Source organism: Apium graveolens, chromosome 7 (genome assembly GCF_009905375.1).
Source record: "Apium graveolens cultivar Ventura chromosome 7, ASM990537v1, whole genome shotgun sequence".
Classification (NCBI taxonomy): Eukaryota; Viridiplantae; Streptophyta; class Magnoliopsida; order Apiales; family Apiaceae; genus Apium; species Apium graveolens.
This window is the reverse complement of record NC_133653.1, coordinates 170,444,368-170,464,867: the sequence shown is the minus strand read 5'-3', so window position 1 is coordinate 170,464,867 and position 20,500 is coordinate 170,444,368. Positions and strand designations below refer to the sequence as shown.

The window sequence follows — 20,500 nt, the reverse complement described above, 5'->3', positions numbered from 1 at the left end:
CAGTGGTCGTTAAAGTTCACTGACTCGGATTCTTTTACTTTCACGGTTTATTTGTTTGTGTTTCAGGTACTCATTACGATGGGAGATCCAGTAGCACGAACGAAAGCCTTGATGGATTTTTCTCAACCCAAGATCAATGACATTCAATCTAGCATTGTTCGGCCAGCTATCACAGCTAATACCTTTGAGATCAAGCCTGGCATAATTCAATGGGTACAGACTTCAGTCCAGTTTGGGGGTTCTCCAACGGAAGATCCCAATACACACATTAGGGATTTCATTGAAATATGCGACACCTACAAGTTCAACGGTGTTTCTGAAGATGCTGTGAAGCTGAGACTGTTCCCATTCTCTCTGAAGGACAAAGCTAAGAGCTGGTTACACTCTCTACCAGCTGGTTCGATTACTAGTTGGGAAGATCTTGCTCAGAAGTTTCTTACTAAATTCTTCCCTATGGCGAAGACAGCTGCACTCAGGAATGCTATTACTCAATTTGCGCAGTAAACGGGAGAATCGCTAAGTGAAGCTTGGGAGCGCTACAAGGAGATGCTTAGGAAGTGTCCTCATCATGGAATTCCTGATTGGATGATAATCACTTGTTTTTACAATGGGTTGGGAGCACAGTCCAGACCCATGCTCGATGCAGCATCAGGCGGAGCATTATGGGCAAAGAGCTATAAGTAAGCTTATGATCTAATTGAACTGATGGCTGCTAATGAATATCAGTATCCAACCCAGAGATATCCACAGGGCAAGGTAGCAGGAGTTCTTGAAGTGGATACAGCTACGGCTATCACTGCTCAACTAAAGGCGTTGTCTATGAAGATCGATTCTCTGGCTAACTATGGTGTTAAGCAGATAATTAGTGTTTGTGAGCTGTGTGCAGGTCCGCATGCGACTTAGCAATGCGCTATATCTAGCGACTCAACTCAGTTTGTGAGCAACTTTCAGAGATCGCAACAACCAGTTCCAGACACTTATCATCCTGACAACTGGAATCATCCTAACTTCAGCTGGAGCAACATTCAGAATGTGATGCAACAGCCATTCCAGCCGTTTGGAAATAAGTTGTTCAACTCTCTTGGTTTTCAGCAACAACTCCAACTTCAACAACAAACTCATGATGCAGGTCTATCTTCGAATGAAAAATCTGAATTAGAGGAGTTGAGGCTTATGTGCAAAAACCAGGCTCTTATATGGCAAAGCCAAGCTGTTTCTATCAAGACTTTGGAGAACCAAATAGGGCAAATTGCTAATGCCTTATTGAATCGACCACCAGGAACGCTTCCTAGTGATACAGAAGCCAATCCAGGAAAGAAGAAAGTTGAAGAACATGTGAACGCTATCACCTTAAGGTCTGGAAAGGTCGCAAGCCCCCAAATTCAGCAAGACGAAGAGCCAGAAAAATCTCAAGATTCAGAAAATGCAGTTGTGGCTGAAGAAGATGTGCAGAAGGAAGTAGAGGTGGAACCAAGGAAGACTACTGTGGAACACACTCCTCCTGAGGGTAATACAGGGGAGAAACAGATTTATCCTCCACCTCCTTTTCCTAAAAGGCTGCAGAAGAAAAAGCTGGATAAGCAGTTTGAGAAGTTTTTGGAGGTGTTCAAGAAACTTCATATCAACATACCTTTCGCTGAAGCTCTTGAACAGATGCCTAGCTATGCGAGGTTTATGAAAGGTATTCTCTCTCAGAAAGTGAAGCTCGATGACTTAGAGATCGTTGCTCTAACGGAGGAATGCAGTGCTATGCTGCAACAGAAGTTGCCTCCGAAGCTTAAAGATCCTGGAAGCTTCACTATTCCTTGCACCATCGGAAACTTATCGTTCGACAAGTGTTTATGTGATTTAGGAGCTAGCATCAATCTGATGCCCTTATCTATCTTCAAGAAGCTTGGTCTGCCTGAGCCGAAACCAACATACATGTCATTGCAACTAGCTGACCGTTCCATCGCTTATCCATGAGGTATAGTGGAGGATGTATTGGTCAAGGTGGATAAACTCTTCTTCCCTGCTGACTTTGTAATTCTTGATTTCGAGGAAGATAAGAAGATTCCCATTATCTTGGGAAGACCATTCTTGGCTACAGGCCGAACTATGATCGATGTGCAAAAAGGAGAGCTTACGATGAAGGTTCACGATCAAAATGTCACTTTTAATGTGTTCAAGGAAATAAAGTTACCCACAGCTAAAGAGGAGTGTTTTAAAGTAGAGCAACTGCAGGTTTTGAATGCACCTCCGTGGAAGAGGAAGTTGGATGTGCCATTCGATTCACTTGGGTTAGCAGAGCTGAAAATTTCTCAGGAGCGTCTCAAGCCGTCTATTGAAGATGCTCCCACACTTGAGCTCAACCCACTACCAGATCACTTGAGTTATTCATTCTTAGGTGCACCCCCTGATAAGGGGTTGGGATATATCTTTGATGATGTAGAGGGTAGCCGAACGGATCCTCCAGTGCCTATAGAGGGTTCTTCTCATGTGCAGCAGGTAGTTGATAGGACTGGTGTTGGTGACGAGCAGTACAGGCGAGTAATTAGGCGTATGGAGGCCATGCACGACATTCATCGTCATTTTGCTGAAGATTTGACACATGCTTTTGGTACTATTTTTTGAGACACTAGTGGCGAGGTTGATTGGCCACCTGATCCTCCACCCGACGAGGGTGAATTTCCCGCTAATTAGGTATGCCTGAAATCCTTATTATTGCCTTCAATGAGGACATTGAAAATTTTAAGTTTGGGGGTGATAATGTAAGGATTAGTAGTGTGTGTCCATATAGATTCATATAGATTTATGTTGCATGTTTAGTTGTAGTTCATTCATATTTTTGTATGATTGTTTATTTAGGACATATTTGTTTGTTTTTATGTAATTTCATATAGTTGCATTTGCATGCATATTTAGCATGATCCCTTAAGATGAACTATGATATTGGATAAGTTGATGTTGATTTGAGTGTGGTGATGAGGAATAGAGGGATGTTTAAGTCTTAATGAATTGATTTGCATGCTAGAAATAAATATTTTCACAAAGTCTTATAGGGTTGCTTTTGATCTAGATCATGATCATACTTGTTTGTTGTTGAGATTTAATCACTTGGTTATATTTAGAATTTGTGATATTCTCGTAATGACGTAAAAACACTGATTTTTTTTTATCTGGAGAAAAACTTGGATTTCATTGCTAGTTGTTGTAAGGCTAGGCGTCAAATGGCTAGTAGCCGGCTCATATTTTTATGAGTAGTCTAGGGTTGAATGAGATGGAGCGAAACGCACTCATTCAGAAATTGTTAAAAAAAGGAAAAAAAAAAGAAAAAAAAGAAAAAAAAGAAAGAAAAAAAGTATGTGTTTATGCACAATTGATCAAGAGTGAGCTCTTTAATACTCGAGTTATTAAGTTCTAGGGGACTTTGTGCCTAGTGACCTAAGGCTTTTATAGTCTGGGATCCGCTAACCTAACGCTCGCTACATGGGTATTATTGTATAAGTATTTTGGGACCTCATTCATTGCACGATCAAATAAGCATCTTTGTTATGTGTTCAATAATAGTGTGAATCCTTGTATAACTCTAGTAGAAAGGAGGTGTTGTGAGTCATAATGCGTTTATTGTCTATTCTGTTTATAAACTTTTGATTGTTTCGATGATAGATAAGTTATGGTTATTGATCTAGTATCGAGAGTATATCTGTTAAGCATCCACACACGCATGTTTCTGGTTTGTGAGTTGGTTTGTGGGATTTATTTGAACTCTGTTTAAAGTCATTGCATTTTTAGAGGCATTGGTTTATTCATTTGGTTATGGTTATTCTGAGGGGATCGATTGCATTATCATTTAGTTGCATTCACATAGTTGCATTCATGCATTAGGTTTGTTTTATAGTTTTGAGTCTGTTTATGCTTGAGGACAAGCATCGATTCAAGTTTGGGGGTGTGATAAGTGGATTTTATATCCACTTGGAATGCTTTATTACAAGCTTAAATTGGTGTTTTGGACTCAAGTTGTTGGTATTTTGATGTGTTTTTGTGTTATTGCATTTCAGGTATCAGTTAAATAAAGAAAAGAGCTTTTAAAGGAAATATGATGAAAAGTGATCAAAATTGGAAGCCAAGGCCATTGTCGAGTTGTAGAGAATCTCAATAGCTTCGCGTGGGCAGTTGAATCGCCTAATTCTGACGAGTAGAACTCAAGTTATGGCCAAAACAACATTCATCAAAATATTTTTCCCAGTCAGTAGCTGAGCGCCCGCTCAGCAGAGCTGAGCGGCCGCTCAGGGCGAGGCTGGTCGCTGATTTCGCTGAAAAACCTTTTTTGAGTAGAATTTGACGATTTTAAGGGTCCAGGTCCACTAGGGGCGTATATATACTTAAAAAAAAGGGTTTTCATAATCCGGGAAGATTGGGATACCAAGGAGAAGACCTAGAAACACAGAACAACTCTGAAAAAGAAGATCTTGTTTTCAACTTGTGATTCTTTGAATTAGTTGTAACTTTGGATGCTCGTTTTCATTCTTGTTGAACCTAGATCTCGTTTATTCGTACTTTGATTATTATTTAGTTTATTAAGACCTTGTTTATACCATGCTTTTATTGGAGACCTTGTATGCATGATTAGTGGGTAACTCTAACAGTTTTACTTGCCCTATGTAATCGAGATAGATAACTTGTGCTTAAACCATTATGTTGTCAAATTCTATAGACATATAGGGTCTCAATATAATTGGTGCCTATTCAGCTTCTATCTCTTTTGTGGATGTCTGGTAGAATGGTACTCGTGCAATGAAAGTTGGCGTTTATCAGTTTCGTGTTATCTGATTAGTGTCATCACCATCACATGCTAAGGTTAAGAACAATAAGGCTATTGAATGAAGTATTTAATGAAGTTGGGATCCCGTGTTTGTCATATATAGTAATTCAACCTCAATTCTCTTAGTTAATGTTATTTAGTATAATCTCTTAGTTTAATAAAAACCCAATTTGTTATTTGTCTTAGTATTGAGCGATAACCATACATTGTTGCATAGGTGCATAAATTGAACTTAACCTAAACCAGTCTCTGTAGGAACGAATCTGATTTATATATTATACTACTTGCGAACGCGTATACTTGCGTAAATATTAGCGCGTGTTTTCGCCCTAACAGCTGTCAAGAGCAAGTGATGAATCGCGAAAAGGATAAGTTGACGGGATAAGTTGATGGAAAAGGGATATACCGTGTTAACTCACGTATTTGGATAGCTAATGTCGTGGAACTAAAGCACGAGATTTTGCAAGAAGCGCATAACTCGAGATTTTCAATTCGCCCTGGAAGTACAAAGATGTACCAGGATTTAAAGAAAATTATTGGTGGCCAAACATGAAAAAAGGAAATTTTGGAATGGATAAGTAAATATTACACGTGCCAAAGAGTTAAAGCGGAACATCAAAGGCCAAGCGGATTGCTTCAGCCGCTGGACATACCCGAATGGAAATGGGAACATATAGCGATGGATTTCGTGGTAGGATTACCTAAAACCAAGTCAAATCATGATGCGATTTGGGTGGTAATCGATTAGTTGACAAAGTCAGCACATTTCTTGCCGATAAATGAAAGGTTTTCATTAGAGAAGTTGGTCAAATTGTATCTGGATGAGATCGTGATGCGTCATGGAGTTCGTGTATCTATCGTGTCTGATAGAGATCCAAGGTTTAATTCGAGATTTTGGAAACAATTCCATGATCATTTGGGAACAAAATTGAAAATGAGTACGACATATCATCCGCAGACAGACGGACAAAGTGAAAGGACAATCCAGATGATTAAAGACATGTTGCGAACCTGTGCAATAGATTTCAAAGGAAATTGGGATGATCATTTTCCCTTAATTGAGTTTTCCTATAACAATAGTTATCACGCGAGTATTGGCATGCCGCCTTATGAAGCGTTGTATGGAAGAAAGTTTAGATCCCCTACTTATTGGGACGATGTTGGTGACCGCAAGTTAATTGGCCCAGAGCTAGTTAAGCAAACGAAGGAAAAGGTTGAAACGATTCAAAAGAGATTAATTGCAGCTCAAGATCGACAGGAAAAGTATGCAAATCAAGAACGGAAAGATGTGCAATTCGAAACTGGAGACAAAGTATTATTAAAGATATCTCCTTGGAAAGGTTTAACTCGCTTCGGAAAGAAAGGAAAGCTGAGTCCAAGGTACATTGGACCATTTGAAGTATTGCGACAAGTTGGGAAAGTGGCATATCAATTGGCGCTACCGCCGCAAATGCAACATCTGCACAATGTGTTTCATGTATCTCTTCTAAAGAAGTATAATGCTGATGCGAGCCATGTGATCGAGTTGGAACCAGTGGAAATCCAACCAGATTTGTCCTATGTGGAACAGTCAGTGCGAATTTCTGATCGAAAAGAAAGGACGCTTAGGAATAAAGTTGTACCTCTAGTTAGAGTGTTGTGGAGAAATCCATTAGTCGAAGAATCGACTTGGGAATTAGAAAGCAAAATAAAAGAAAAGTATCCCCATCTATTTTCTTAGATTAGATTCTGGGGACAGAATCCTTTTAAGGAGGGTAGATTGTGACGACTAAGAATTTTGTGACGTAATTAAGTCAATAAAGTATGTGTTATGTGATGTGATTATAATTATGTGATTAAGTGCTGATTAATGAGTAATAAAGTATTTTGTCCTAAGTGATGTGTTGATTGATAATGAGAATAAGAAGCGTAATCGAAACGCTGAGCGTCGGGCCGTCAGGCTGAACGTGACCCGGTACGCGTAAAAGAGGATAAAGATTAAAGAGGGATAGATTCTATGATCAGACCTGAGTCGTTATGTGATTATATATGTGAGATTGTTGTCTGTGTGCATGGCTATGTGATCTGTGACAATTTTTGTGAATTTTAAAGGAATTACGTGATTTAAATAAAGGTTTAATTAACCTTCGTGCATTTTTATAAAATCATTCGAGTAAGATAAAAACATGGGATTTGTTTAGTGATCTTCGTAGTGGTCCTAGAGAATTTTTAAAAATGATGAGTGAATTTGATTGTTGATCTTTGCATTTTTAAATTGATTTTATATGAAAAATGTTATTATTAAAGCAAGTTTGCGAAATTCATATAAAATCAACCGTTTGCTCAAAATCTTATTATGAGTAATGGTTAAAAAGCTAATTTCGAGGCCTACATATTAAAAATGTCATTTTCAATAATTCTGGAATTCCCGAGAGAGATATATTTTATATTTAATCCTTGTTTTATTTTAGTAAAAAGATGGAACAAGTAAGAGTGAAAAAGGAATTAGAAGATTACCAAATTGCCCTTGTTTTTGAGTGATATATAAACTCACTCCCTTTCATTTTTCTTCTTCTTGCTCCCGTACTTTCACTTTCTCTCTTCTCTCTTTTCTCTCCTTCTCACTCGAACACTCTCTCTCGGCTTTCTTCAATCTCTCTCGGTATACCTCTCTTTTCTTTGATCAAACTCACCAATCATCCCTAAATCTTTTTTCTAAACACTTATATGTAGGCAGAAGTATGTGCATGTGTGTATACCCACTTGCATGTCGATGTGTGTGTGATGTGTATGCTCGGTGTGTGTGTGTGTTCACCCGAGAACCACTTGGTTCTTGTTATTGTTATTGATGACATCTTGTTTAAGCTTGATTCTTTGTAAATAAATGATAGAGAAGATGTGCATGTTAGTTATTTTGCGTAATTGATGGAAATCGGGGTTTCGTGGTTGGACACCCTCGAATGAGGGCACCACCGAGATGCCACCGCCACCAGTGATGAACTCCGGTGAACCGGTGGTGAGCCATGATGTTAAAAACTGAGCTCTACTATACCAAACACTTATTTCGATTATTTCATGTGTCATTCTTGAAAAACCCAAATGGTTTTGATCTTTGAAGATATTGATTTGAGTTAACTTGTTTAAAGTGATTATGGATTGTTATTAGATTAAAAATGAATGAAATTGTTGTTGCATGCTAAGTTTAGGTTCAGATTTTGTGCTAATAAGAAGAGGAATTTGATTTTTGTGAGTTAATCTTGGTAAACACTAAGTTTATATGGCCTAAAAGTGATTGCATGTTAGTTTTAAAGAAGATCAAGATATGCTTGTCATTGATTTGTCCTTGAGATGTAAATTTGAGTTTTTGCCGAATGGGAATTGAGTTAAAAAGGGATTAATTTGATGAATAAGTGGATGCATTTTGTGATTTAGGTGAAATTCGAATTCTTGGATTGTGTTAAGAAATTTAGTTGGTTTAATTGATAAAAATGAAGTGTTTGATATAATGATGAGTTGAAATTGAATTGCATGCGAGCATGTATGTATGTTTTGGTTCGAATGGTTGTTGATAAAGAAAAGGGAGTTAGTTTAAGAGTTGGATTATGCTAAGAATAAGGATGCATTGTGTAATTTTGAGAAATTTGATTGTATATATATGATTATGGTTCGATTTTTTATGATTAAAAGAAAGGAGAATGATTCTTTAATGGTTTTGAATGAGTTATGTGTTTATGTGAATTAAAGTGCATATTTGGTTGATTTTGTGTGATAAGGCCGAATAGGCCATAGGGATTAAAAGTCAAAAACTTGGTTTTTATGATCAGAAGGATGATTGAAGGTGTATAAGTGAATATCTATGAATTTGTTTGCTTGATTGTAGTATGTGGTTCGAATTAAGGAACAAAAGAAAAAGGGAACTAAGTTGATTGATTTTAAAAGATATAAGTGATAGTTATGGACGTAAATGTTTGGTTGTGAATAAATCTTGTACTCGTAAGAGTTATAATAGTGTGATTTGAGAAATAGCTAAGAATAAGCAAGTGTGCTTTGATTGTTAAGTATATAAGGATATAAAAGTTACGAAAAAGAGATATGCTATGTGCTATGTGCTTATATGTATAAGCTATATTCGTATGCTCGAGTCAAGGATATAATCGAGTCATCGTATAAAGTGATCGTTTCGGGAACGAGAGTTGAGAATCTCATTAAGGTTTTGGTTTTATTGTAGATTCGGAGCGTGAGGGCATTCAGACTAGGAAAGGAAAGGATTTACTAGGTGGCAGTAGTTCAACCTTCAGGAAAGCAAATTCAGGCAAGTAACTCTGATTACTTGTGTAAATGGATATAAAGAGAATGTTGTTCATACCATGTAGAGTATTTAACTATTTAAGTATGAAACCCTTGCTTTATGAAACCCTGATATTGATTTAAAGTACCCTTGTTCTTGATAATCAGTTATTGATAAGCCTATTGATTTCACCCTTTGATAATCTGTCCTTTCTGTTCAAGTTACCTATTAAGCCATGAATTGTATTGAACCTTTTGATTATCCTTGTTAACCCTGTTTAATGATACCCTGTTTCTCTTGATCACCCTATTGATCCCTCAACCAATGTTGATCCTTCTAATTTAGTGCTTTGTTATCCCTGATACAGAATTCTTATGAATTGTTCCTTGCGTATCTTTGAATCACTCCCTGAACTTTGTTTCCTTAAAATATGAATTAAGAATGAGTTTTGACTTGAAAGAGTCCGGATGATTTCAAATGCTTGGTAATGATAAAATGGATTTTTGAAAACCTACTTGTTTTTCCAACTCAAGGTTTTCCAAATGAATTCCTGATGGATTGGATTGGGACGTAAGAGGCTAGTGGGACTAGTCCAGTCATGGTAAGAGGTTGGCGGGGCTAGTCCAACTTAAGGCTGAAATTATGCCGATTGGTACCTTAATGACAGGATGGAGGTCGGTACGGGCTGATCACCCGTACATAATGAAATGGAAAGAAAAGTAATCCAATCAAGGGTTCTAATTGATTATTTAAAAAAGGGAACTGAAACTTTTGCTCAGTAAATTGATTTTTGGAAATGAAAATGGTTTATAATGCTTTGAAAAGAGTTGATTATGTTATTATGGAGCTTAAAGCTCGAGAACCCTGATTCTTGAAATTGTTGATCATATGATTGATCCTATATCTTGAAATACTGTTGCTTTCCTCTATTGAAAGATCTATTCTGATCTTTTAATAATTTGTGATGAATGTCGGCTTTCGTCCTGCTTTGAGCCTTGTTCCTTGAAAGCCCCACACTTTTCTTCAGAAACCTTTCCTTAACCCAAAATATGGAAATCTGCCACCTAGATCAAATAAAGTAGAATGCCCTGAGTTGGTAAAGCATATTTTGATTTGATATTGTAGAACTGCTATGAAGTTACTTGCTGAGTTTTATACTCATTTGTTTTGTTTTAATCTAACCATGGCAGTTAAGCAAGAAGATGGCCAGGCTTAGGCGCACTGCTCGTAAGAGCGTACCTGGTGGTCCCTACCGTGTTGAAGGCTTTCGGTTGCCAGAGCAGGTAGTGGTAATTATGAGTGAGCTCACGCCTAGAAAGAAGTGTATAAAGATACAATGGGTTATCTATCGGTTCCCAGTCGGAATCGATATTGGTTATTTAATAATATGTTGGGCCTGTAAGTTATATTTTGTGATTGGTAGTTATAATCTTGTCTCATACTTTATCCTGTTAATCATGTTAGTAGTTAATCGGGGTTTATGCATATTTAATTATTAGATTAGAGGTGTGTGAGTCCTCATTTCCTAACCCCGAGATTGAGGGCGTCACATTCTTTCACTCTGACCGTCTGTCTGCGGATGATAAGAGGTGCTCATATTCAACTTCGTTCCTAGGCACTCTTCGAATTTAGTCCAGAACCTGGAATTAAATCTCGGGTCTCGATCTGACACTATAGACACAGGCACTCCATGTTTGGTAACTATCTCATCCAAATATAACTTAACTAGCTTTTCCAACGAATACCTTTCATTGATCGGAAGAAAATGCGCTGACTTAGTCAATCCGTCAATGATTACCCAAATAGCGTCATGATTTGCTCTCGTCCTTGGCAATCCCACTACAAAATCCATAGCAATCTCTTCCCATTTCCATTGGGGAATCTCCAAAGGTTGTAATAATCCACTCGGTCGTTGATGCTCTACTTTCACTGTTAGACACACATGACACTTACTTACCCAATTGGAAATATCTTTCTTCATTCCTGGCCACCAAAAGTTTCTCTTCAAGTCTTGTTACGTCTTAGTACTACCAGGGTGGATAGAAAACCTAGAGTTACGTGCTTCATGTAATACCTCATTCTTCAATTCCGTTACATTAGGAATCCAAACTCTGGATGAAAATCTATAAAAACCTTGATTATCTTTTTGAGTACACAACTCTTCTCCCGTCAAAGTATCTGACTCTTGTTCCATAACTCCTTCTTAACACCTTCTGATCTTTTCCATTAATTCCGGCTGGAAAGTAACTTCATATAGTTGCTCTTGATTCTCACTAGGTACTCGGACCTCAATCTCCATTCTTTCTAAGTCTTGTGCTAGTTCTTCCGCCATCTTAATCATATTCAACCTTTCTTTTCTACTCAAGGCATCAGCCACCACATTGGCTTTACCTGGGTGATAATTAATCGAACAATCGTAGTCCTTAATCAGCTCCAACCACCTTCTCTGTCTCATGTTCAAATCCTTCTGCGTAAATATGTACTTCAGGCTCTTATGATCTGTATAAATATCACATTTCTCTCCATACAAGTAGTGCCGCCATAACTTCAAAGCAAACACTATAGCCGCCAACTCAAGGTCATGAACTGGATATTTCTGCTCATGAGGTTTTAAGTGTCTGGAGGCATAAGCAATAACTTTATCATGCTGCATTACCACACAACCTAATCCTTTCAAAGAAGCATCACTATAGATCACAAAATTTCCCATCTCATCTGGCAATGCTAATACTGGAGCCGTCACTAATCTTCATTTCAATTCCTGGAAACTTTCTTCACACTTTTCTGTCCAAACGAACTTTTCATTCTTCGTGGTCAACTTTGTCAATAGGGATGCAATCTTCGAGAAATTTTTCACAAACCGTCGATAATATCCTGCTAACCCAAGAAAAGTTCTTATTTCCGTCAGTGTCTTCGGTTGCTCCCACTTTGATACGGCTTCAATCTTTACTGGGTCTACTTTGATACCTTCCTTACTCACTACATGTCTAAGAAACTGTACTTCGGTCAGCCAAAACTCACACTTAGAAAACTTTGCATATAATTGCTTTTCTCTTAATTTCTGAAGAGCAATCCGTAGATGCATTGCCTGATTTTCTGGATTCTTCAAATATATGAGGATGTCATCAATAAATACAATAACAAACTTATCCAGATACTCCCTATATACCCTATTCATCAAATCCATGAAAGTCACTGGGGCATTCATCAATCCAAATGACATCAATAGAAACTTATAATGGTCATACCTTGTTCAGAATGTAGTCTTGGGATATCTTCTGGCTTTATCTTCAATTGGTGGTAGCCAGATCTTAAGTCAATATTTGAGAAGTAACATGCTCCCTTAAGCTGATCAAACAAATCGTTGATGCGTGGCAAAGGATACTTATTCTTTATCGTCAACTTGTTCAGCTCTCTATAGTCAATACACAATCTCATACTTCTATCCTTTTTCTTCACAAATAGCACTGAAGCACCCCACGGAGAAACACTGGGTCGAATAACTCTTTTGTCCAATAATTCCTGAAGTTGCTTAGCCAATTCTTTCATTTCCATTGGGGCTATCCGGTATGGAGCCTTAGAAACTGGTTCAGCTCCCGATATCAAATCAATGGAAAACTCTATCTCTCGATCAGGTGGCAATCCTGGTAACTCTTCTGGGAAAATGTCTGGGAATTCTCTCACTATGGGAATCTCATCCAAAATAGGGGTCTCTTTCTTCGTATCCACCACATGAGCCAAATACGTCTCACACCCTTGCCGCAACAATCTCTTTGCTTGCATTACTGAAAGGAATTTTCTATCTTGTCTCTGTCCCTGGTAACTGATCCTTTTATTATCTGGGGTGTACATAATAACTCTCTATTTCTTACATTCTATATTCTCATTATATAAAGACAACCAATCCATACCTAAAATAACATCAAAGTCTCCCAACTCGAAGGGTATTAAGTCAACAGAGAACATATACCCCAAAATCTCTAGGGAACATCTAGGACAAAATTGATTTACGGGTACTTTATATTTATTAGCCACTTCTATGGTCAAAGGTTCCTCTAGATCTTCCAACATTAATTGCATTTTATTCACACAATTCACAGATATAAAAGATTTAGATGCTCTTGAATCAAACAATACGTTAACAGGTACAGAATTAAGAGAAAGCGTACCTGCAACCATATCAGAATCATGAACTGGAGACTTCTTGGTCATCTTAAAAGTCCTAGCTCTACAGTACTGGTTGTTGGTCCTTGGGATACACTCCTTCTAGCATTACCATGGGTCACTGACTTGCAATTCCCGGCTATGTGTCCCACTTTGCCGCAACTAAAACAAGTGACCTTGAATCTCAGACTTACACTCCGTGGAATAATGATATTTGTGTCCACACTTAAAATAATTGATATTCTCTCGACACTGTCCACTGTGCTTTTTCCCACACGTCATACAATCAACCACTGGCTTACTAACCCTCGTCGGAGCAGAGTTAACAGAAGTGGTACCGGGTTTAGCCTGGGGAAAATTCTGCCTCTTGAACCTCTTATTCTTATTCTTTCTAAACCAACACTGGAACTTCCAACTCGCTATTCCTGATTCTGACCTAGCAGGCCCACTTTCAAATTTCCTCTTCTTCTCACCCTGCTCCTTTGCAGTTAACCTCTGATCACTCTCTATCACTAGGGCAGCCTGAACTACCGAAGTATAGGTCTTGAGTTGTAAGGCTATAACTCCACTCCTTATTTCTGACTTCAACCCTTGTTAAAACCGCTTCATTTGTTGAGCTTCTGAACTCACATATTCCGGTGCTATACGGGCCAACTCCATAAACTTCGCTTCATACTCCATAACACTCCTATTCCCTTATTTTAATTCCAAAAATTCCATCTCCATTTGACTCAGGAGACACTCCGGAAAGTATTTCTCCAAAAATAACTCTGTAAATCTGGCCCATGGAACTGGACCTTCTCCTTCTAGAGCTTGCGTAAATTCCCACCAATAATTTGAATCATTCCCTAGAAAATAACTAGCATAATCCGTCTTTAGATCCTCACTCACCTTGGTGAGCGCAAATGCCTTTTCCATCTCCTTTAACCATATCCTGGCAGCAACATGATCTACTTCTCCTTTAAACTCTGGGGGCTTCACTGCCTGAAAAGACTTAAAACTAACACCTTGATTTGCCCCCCTCATCTCATGCTGATGCTGGACTTATAATTGCTGATGTTCGATTTGCTTTTGTTGTTGCTGTATGAGATGTTGTAGTTGTTGTTGTTGTTGCAATTATTGCTGCTGCTGCTGGAATTGTTGTTGCTGTTGGGCCAGCTGTGTAGATTGCTAACGCAACAAGCTCATCAATTCACTCATGGAAGGATCCCCAGCAGATCCATTATTGGGTTGAGAGTTTCTCTTTGGTGGCATCTCCTGAAACATAACAGTCATATATAAGAAAATGGATTGCTCCAGGCAGTTTATATTTATGCATCAGGAGAGCGTTGCCACTAAGACAATATCCTCATCCCCAGTTTAATTGGATCCGTCCTGAGTGAATGATTATAATCTAAAAAATGCCAGCAACAGAAACACCAATAATAATAACAACAATAATAACAACGCATAATATATATAAAAACTGAATAATAGAATAAAGCAGCTGTAATAAAATAACCAACAGAATCCAACTAGTACAACTGAAAATCCAACCGAAAAGGAACCATTCGAATACACACCAAAATTGGCTGTCATAGCAGCCTCGCCTACTACAAACTATTACAACATAATATACATATACAAAGTAAACAACTACAGAACTCCTAGAAGTCAACTCTGAGCTCTGTATCTCTCTGCTGCAAACCTGTCTAGCCACCACCACTGCCACCAATGGAACCTAGCTCAAACACTAGCCAGTTCACTTGGTCCTGATACTACACAGCTCTAAACTCCGAGCTGATGAAACGGTCAACATATATAGCCCTCTCAACCGCCATCTGGGTCAATGCTCACACACGGGCCCGCACCTCAGGGGAAGGAGCATAAATGCCCTGGAAAGGTGCAATAGGTATCTGATCAAACTGAGCAGCCAACTCCGGACTCTGATCTCTGATAAAGGAAGTATTCACCGCTCGGTGAACATGGTAAGGGATCGGTGAAGAGGTACCACTAGGGGCCACATGAGGTACTGGAGGTCTCATCGTGGAAGAACTGGGATTACAGCCGGGAGGGAAATCCTTAACAGCAGACACAGACCTACGTACCCAACGGGGATGAGTACCAGATCCAGAGATGTCTCTCGGCACACAAAAAGGGACTGGTAGAGGAGGCGTAAGGGTCTCCTCAGTAACGACAATTGGGGGTCTCTCAGAATCTGAGCTATCCGAGTCAGAGGGATTCTCCCGAGATGGAGAACTCGAAATCGTAATAGGCCATTGTGAACATAATAAATATACAGGGAAGACACAACCAGGTCAAGGCAATTCTATCAAAATATTTAATAGATGCTAGGGTAACGCCGTCGGAACCCTCGACTGACTGTAAAGGTTTGCTCCTCAATATGAGTTGCTGACTCACACTTAAAGACTCATGATATCACCTACTCGACACAATCCCCAACATGAATCAGGGACTTGAACCTATAGCTCTGATACCAACTGTGACGGCCTCAACTCCGGGGTCAGGAGTTGACGTCACAAAACACAATTACCAAAATATAAATAACAAGATTATTATTAAAATATATTAACTTAACCCTAAACCAAGATCCGATCCAGGTTCAAGTATAATTCAGGTTTTCATTATTACAAACCATTTATTCAACATCTAACACACTCTAAGTTTATTCAGCAACTCATCAGACCTCGTGGCCTGATACAAACTACCTCAGAGGAGCCGGGTCCTGAAGGGGCGGGAACATTGGTCTGTCTGACTGGTCTCTAGGCATCTGCGAGATATACATAACAGTTTGCAAGGGTGAGCATAATCGCTCAGCAGTACCAACATATGAATAACCGAATAAAACAGTAATGTAACAATAATAGGAACAAAGCTGTAATCATGATATCAACGCTATATAATGAAAATCGGAGATAATTGGATATCACTAACTAGCATGCCTTATCAAAACAACATAGTAGTGTGCTGTGTAAATACCAGAGTCCAATTTTAGCATGCTAATCACTTTAATAAAACCGTTGTATCAACTACTTATACCCTTACAGGAATCACAAATCCAAATCAGATACGTAGCGGATATGTGAAGACAGCTGATCAGGCTATCAACACCAGACGGCTCTAACTGCCATCCCATTTACCTATTCCGGAACTCAGAGACTAGCTAGGTCTCTGACCTGCGGGATTAATCGATTTTATATTACGTGCAACTGAATTAGCCTCTTACGCCACCTCAATAGGCCTACTTTGGCCCCAATGTATCCCATATCTGACCGTTTTATCCAGTTTTCAAAACACGTGTACCTATCTCATTTCAAAATCAATTATTTAACCAGCAGACATATAAAACCTGTTCGCAAATCGTTTCCTTCGAGATAGGTACCTTTCGAAGTTACTTTTCCCCAAAATAATTTAAAAATAGTGATTTATAACTACAGGGGATACATAACTTAAAACGTTTTTGTTCCATTATGAAAATAAAGCATTTAGCTATTCATACGTATTGAACCATAAAAGAATGGTCAGGGGTACTTGCCTTGCAATCCTTTATAAAACCCTAAGTAGCTTTCACGCTGACTTCGGTCCTGGACAAACTCGATTGGGATCTACAAATACAGAGTACCCTAATCAGTTATACCGACATGCTTGATATCCTCAAATCCTAATAACCCAATCCGATAACCCGACTCGTATAGTTATTATACACATAATCACGTAATCACATAACCCGAACACAAATAGGGGTAACACGTATAATATAAATACGTACATTTACAAATATATTTTTAAGAAAATTTTGGCAGCAACTTCTTTGTTTATAAGACTACCTGTCGATTACAATCGACGTCAACAATCACAACAATCCACATTATCACTCCACCATTTTATACAACGTACATCACAACACCATTCAAAATTAATTATTTAAGTCCGAATATATTTTACGTAATCATTTTATTTATTTATAATGTTTAGGACTCAGAACAAAGTCATCACCGTCCACCGTTGACTCACCGAAGTTCATTGTCAACGGTGGTATAATTTATTGGCGCCCTATATAATACGGGTTCCCAAATAAATTACGCCGATTAAAATAATTTTCTTGCAACGAATATTTTTATATCACGAATATTACTCAAAATTTCCTGCAATATAGAAATTATCAGTAAAAATATGCACAGTCCAGTCCATCAGCACACAAACAGCCCAAACAGGCCAAACAACAAAATAATCTGCATAAACAGGCTCAACAGAATAGGCCCAATAGTAGAGCCCAACTGAAAAGCCCAATAACCAGCCAAACCAAACACACAGCCGCATAACTGCACAGCTAACACATGCGCCACTGCGCCACACACACGTACACACAATCAAACACACACGCACATATATACACACAAAATCGAACACACACACATACACAGGGCACACACATATATATATATACATGTATACCAACTGAATAATGCAAAGCCAAGCCAACCAGAGAACAGGGGCCGGAGAAATCGCCGGAAAAAGGCAGGAAAAAGGAGGAACGAAGCCTAGGGAAGCAAAACGAAAGGAAGAAGATAAGAGCCGAGGAAAGAAAACCGGAACAAAGCAAGAAACAGAGAGATAGTCGAGAGTGTTCGAGACACAGCCGAGAACCAAAGGGAAATGGGTGTCAAAGAAATAACAGGATAGCCACACGTGTCCTGTTAAAACAGGATACGTGTTTGCTTATTATTAATTCACACTCCTGAATTTCCGGAAACCCAATTTTATATTCCGACATTACATTTTTAACGAACCAAGTAATATTGTAAACACATCAAAATAAATCCCCACTAATCTAAAAAGATCAGAAATATTCTGAAATAATTAAAAACATAATTTTCAAAATTTTAAAAACAATTCTTAAAGCGCAGTTTATACCCGCTTTTTAACAAATAACGAAACGGCGCGCGGGTGAAACCAATCCCGAAAATTTCCAAAACAATTTTAAAATTCTCAGAATAATATGAACTTAATAAAATATGAGTTTCATGATTTTTGAAGATTTCCTGAATTAAATATGGATTTTACAAATAAACACAATCAGAAAATCATTTAAAAATAAATAATTAGTGAAATATTGATTTCTCAATTTTCGAGGTCCTAACATTAATTATTGAAATTATAAAATTATAAAACCAATTTTAGAGATCATCCAAATATTTATGGAATTAAAAATGCAATAAAATCACTTTTACAAGCGAAACAAAATTGTATAACTCACTAATAATTCACACAATTCAATCTCACATATCAACAGATCACAAATAATGAAATAACAACCAATAACTGTTGCGAAAACCATTACACACATTTTATTTAATTATTTAACCTTTATTACATAAAAATAAAAGAATATACACGAGTCGTTATATCCTTCCCCTTAAAAAGATTCAGTCCCCAAAATCTGACTTAGCTAAAAAAATGAAGATATTATTCAAACATGTCTGACTCTAATTCCCAAGTAGACTCTTCTACTCGAGGATTTCTCCATAAAACTTTTACTATAGGAATTGACTTATTCCTAAGGACTCGTTCCTTACGGTCTAGAATTTGGATCGGTTGTTCCACATAAGACAAATCTGGCTGAAGCTCAATCGGTTCATATTCTATGACTTGATTCGAACTAGGAATATAGGGCTTCAACATAGATACGTTGAACACATTATGAATGTGCTGCCACTGCAGTGGTAACGCTATCTCATAGGCAACCTTTCCCACTTTCTTCAAAACCTCAAAGGGTCCTATAAATCTAGGGCTAAGTTTACCCTTTTGACCATATCGTACTAATCCTTTCCAAGGTGATAGTTTTAGTAACACCAGAGCTCCTATCTTGAAGTCCATATCTTTCCTATGTATATCTGCATATTTTCTCTGTCTATCTTGGGCCGCTTCTAATATTTTTCGAATCAACACTATGGCATCTCTGGTTTGCTGGACCAACTCAGGACCTAACACTTTCTTTTATCCTACCTCATCCCAATACAACGGTGATCTACACTTACGTCCATACAAAGCTTCGTAAGGCGGAATCCCGATACTGGCATGGTAACTATTATTATACGAGAACTCAATCAAGGGTAGGTGTTCATCCCAATTACCCTTAAAATCCAAAACACAGACTCTCAGCATATCCTCTATGGTCTGAATCGTTCTTTCACTCTGACCGTCTGTCTGTGGATGATAAGCGGTGCTCATATTCAACTTCGTTCCTAGGCACTCTTGGATTTTAGTCCAGAACCTGGAACTAAATCTCGGGTCTCGATCTGACACTATCTCATCCAAATATAACTTAACTAGATTTTCCAATGAATACCTTTCATTGATCGGAAGAAAATACGCTGACTTAGTCAATCTGTCAATGATTACCCAAATAGTGTCGTGATTTGCTCTCGTCCTTGGCAATCTTACTACAAAATCCATAGCAATCTCTTCCCATTTCCATTGGGGAATCTCTAAAGGTTGTAACAATCCACTCGGTCGTTGATGCTCTTCTTTCACCGTTTGACATATATGACACTTACTTACCCAATTTGCAATATCTTTCTTCATTCTTGGCCACCAAAAGTTTCTCTTCAAGTCTTGGTACATCTTAGTACTACCAGGGTTGATAGAAAACCTAGAGTTATGCGCTTCGTGTAGTACCTCATTCTTCAATTCTGTTACATTAGGAATCCAAACTCTGGATAAAAATCTATACAAACCTTGATTATCTTTTTGAGTACAAAACTCTTCTCCCGTCAAAGTATCCGACTCTTGTTCCATAACTCCTTCTTGACACCTTCTGATCTTTTCCATTAATGTCGGCTGGAAAGTAACTTCATATAGTCGCTCTTGATTCTCACTAGGTACTCGGACCTCAATCTCCATTCTTTCTAAGTCTTGTGCTAGTTCTTCCACCATCTTAATCATATTCAACCTTTCTTTTCTATACAAGGCATCAGCCACCACATTGGCTTTACCTGGGTGATAATTAATCGAACAATCGTAGTCCTTAATCAGCTCCAACCACCTTATTTGTCTCATGTTCAAATCCTTCTGCGTAAATATGTACTTCAGGCTCTTATGATCTGTATAAATATCGCATTTTCTCTCCATACAAATAGTGATGCCATAACTTCAAAGAAAACACTATAGCCGTCAACTCAAGGTCATGAATTGGATATTTCTGCTCATGAGGTTTTAACTGTCTGGAGGCATAAGTAATAACTTTATCATGCTGCATTAGCACA

At 38.2% G+C, this 20,500-nt stretch overlaps 1 non-coding gene across 1 annotated transcript; it reads right to left on the bottom strand.

The window, feature by feature from the left end:
- Positions 1-468: 468 nt before the first annotated feature.
- On the bottom strand, positions 469-575 carry LOC141676167 (small nucleolar RNA R71). The gene has a single exon (XR_012556772.1). It is a non-coding gene; the product is annotated as a small nucleolar RNA R71 (small nucleolar RNA).
- Positions 576-20,500: the final 19,925 nt, after the last annotated feature.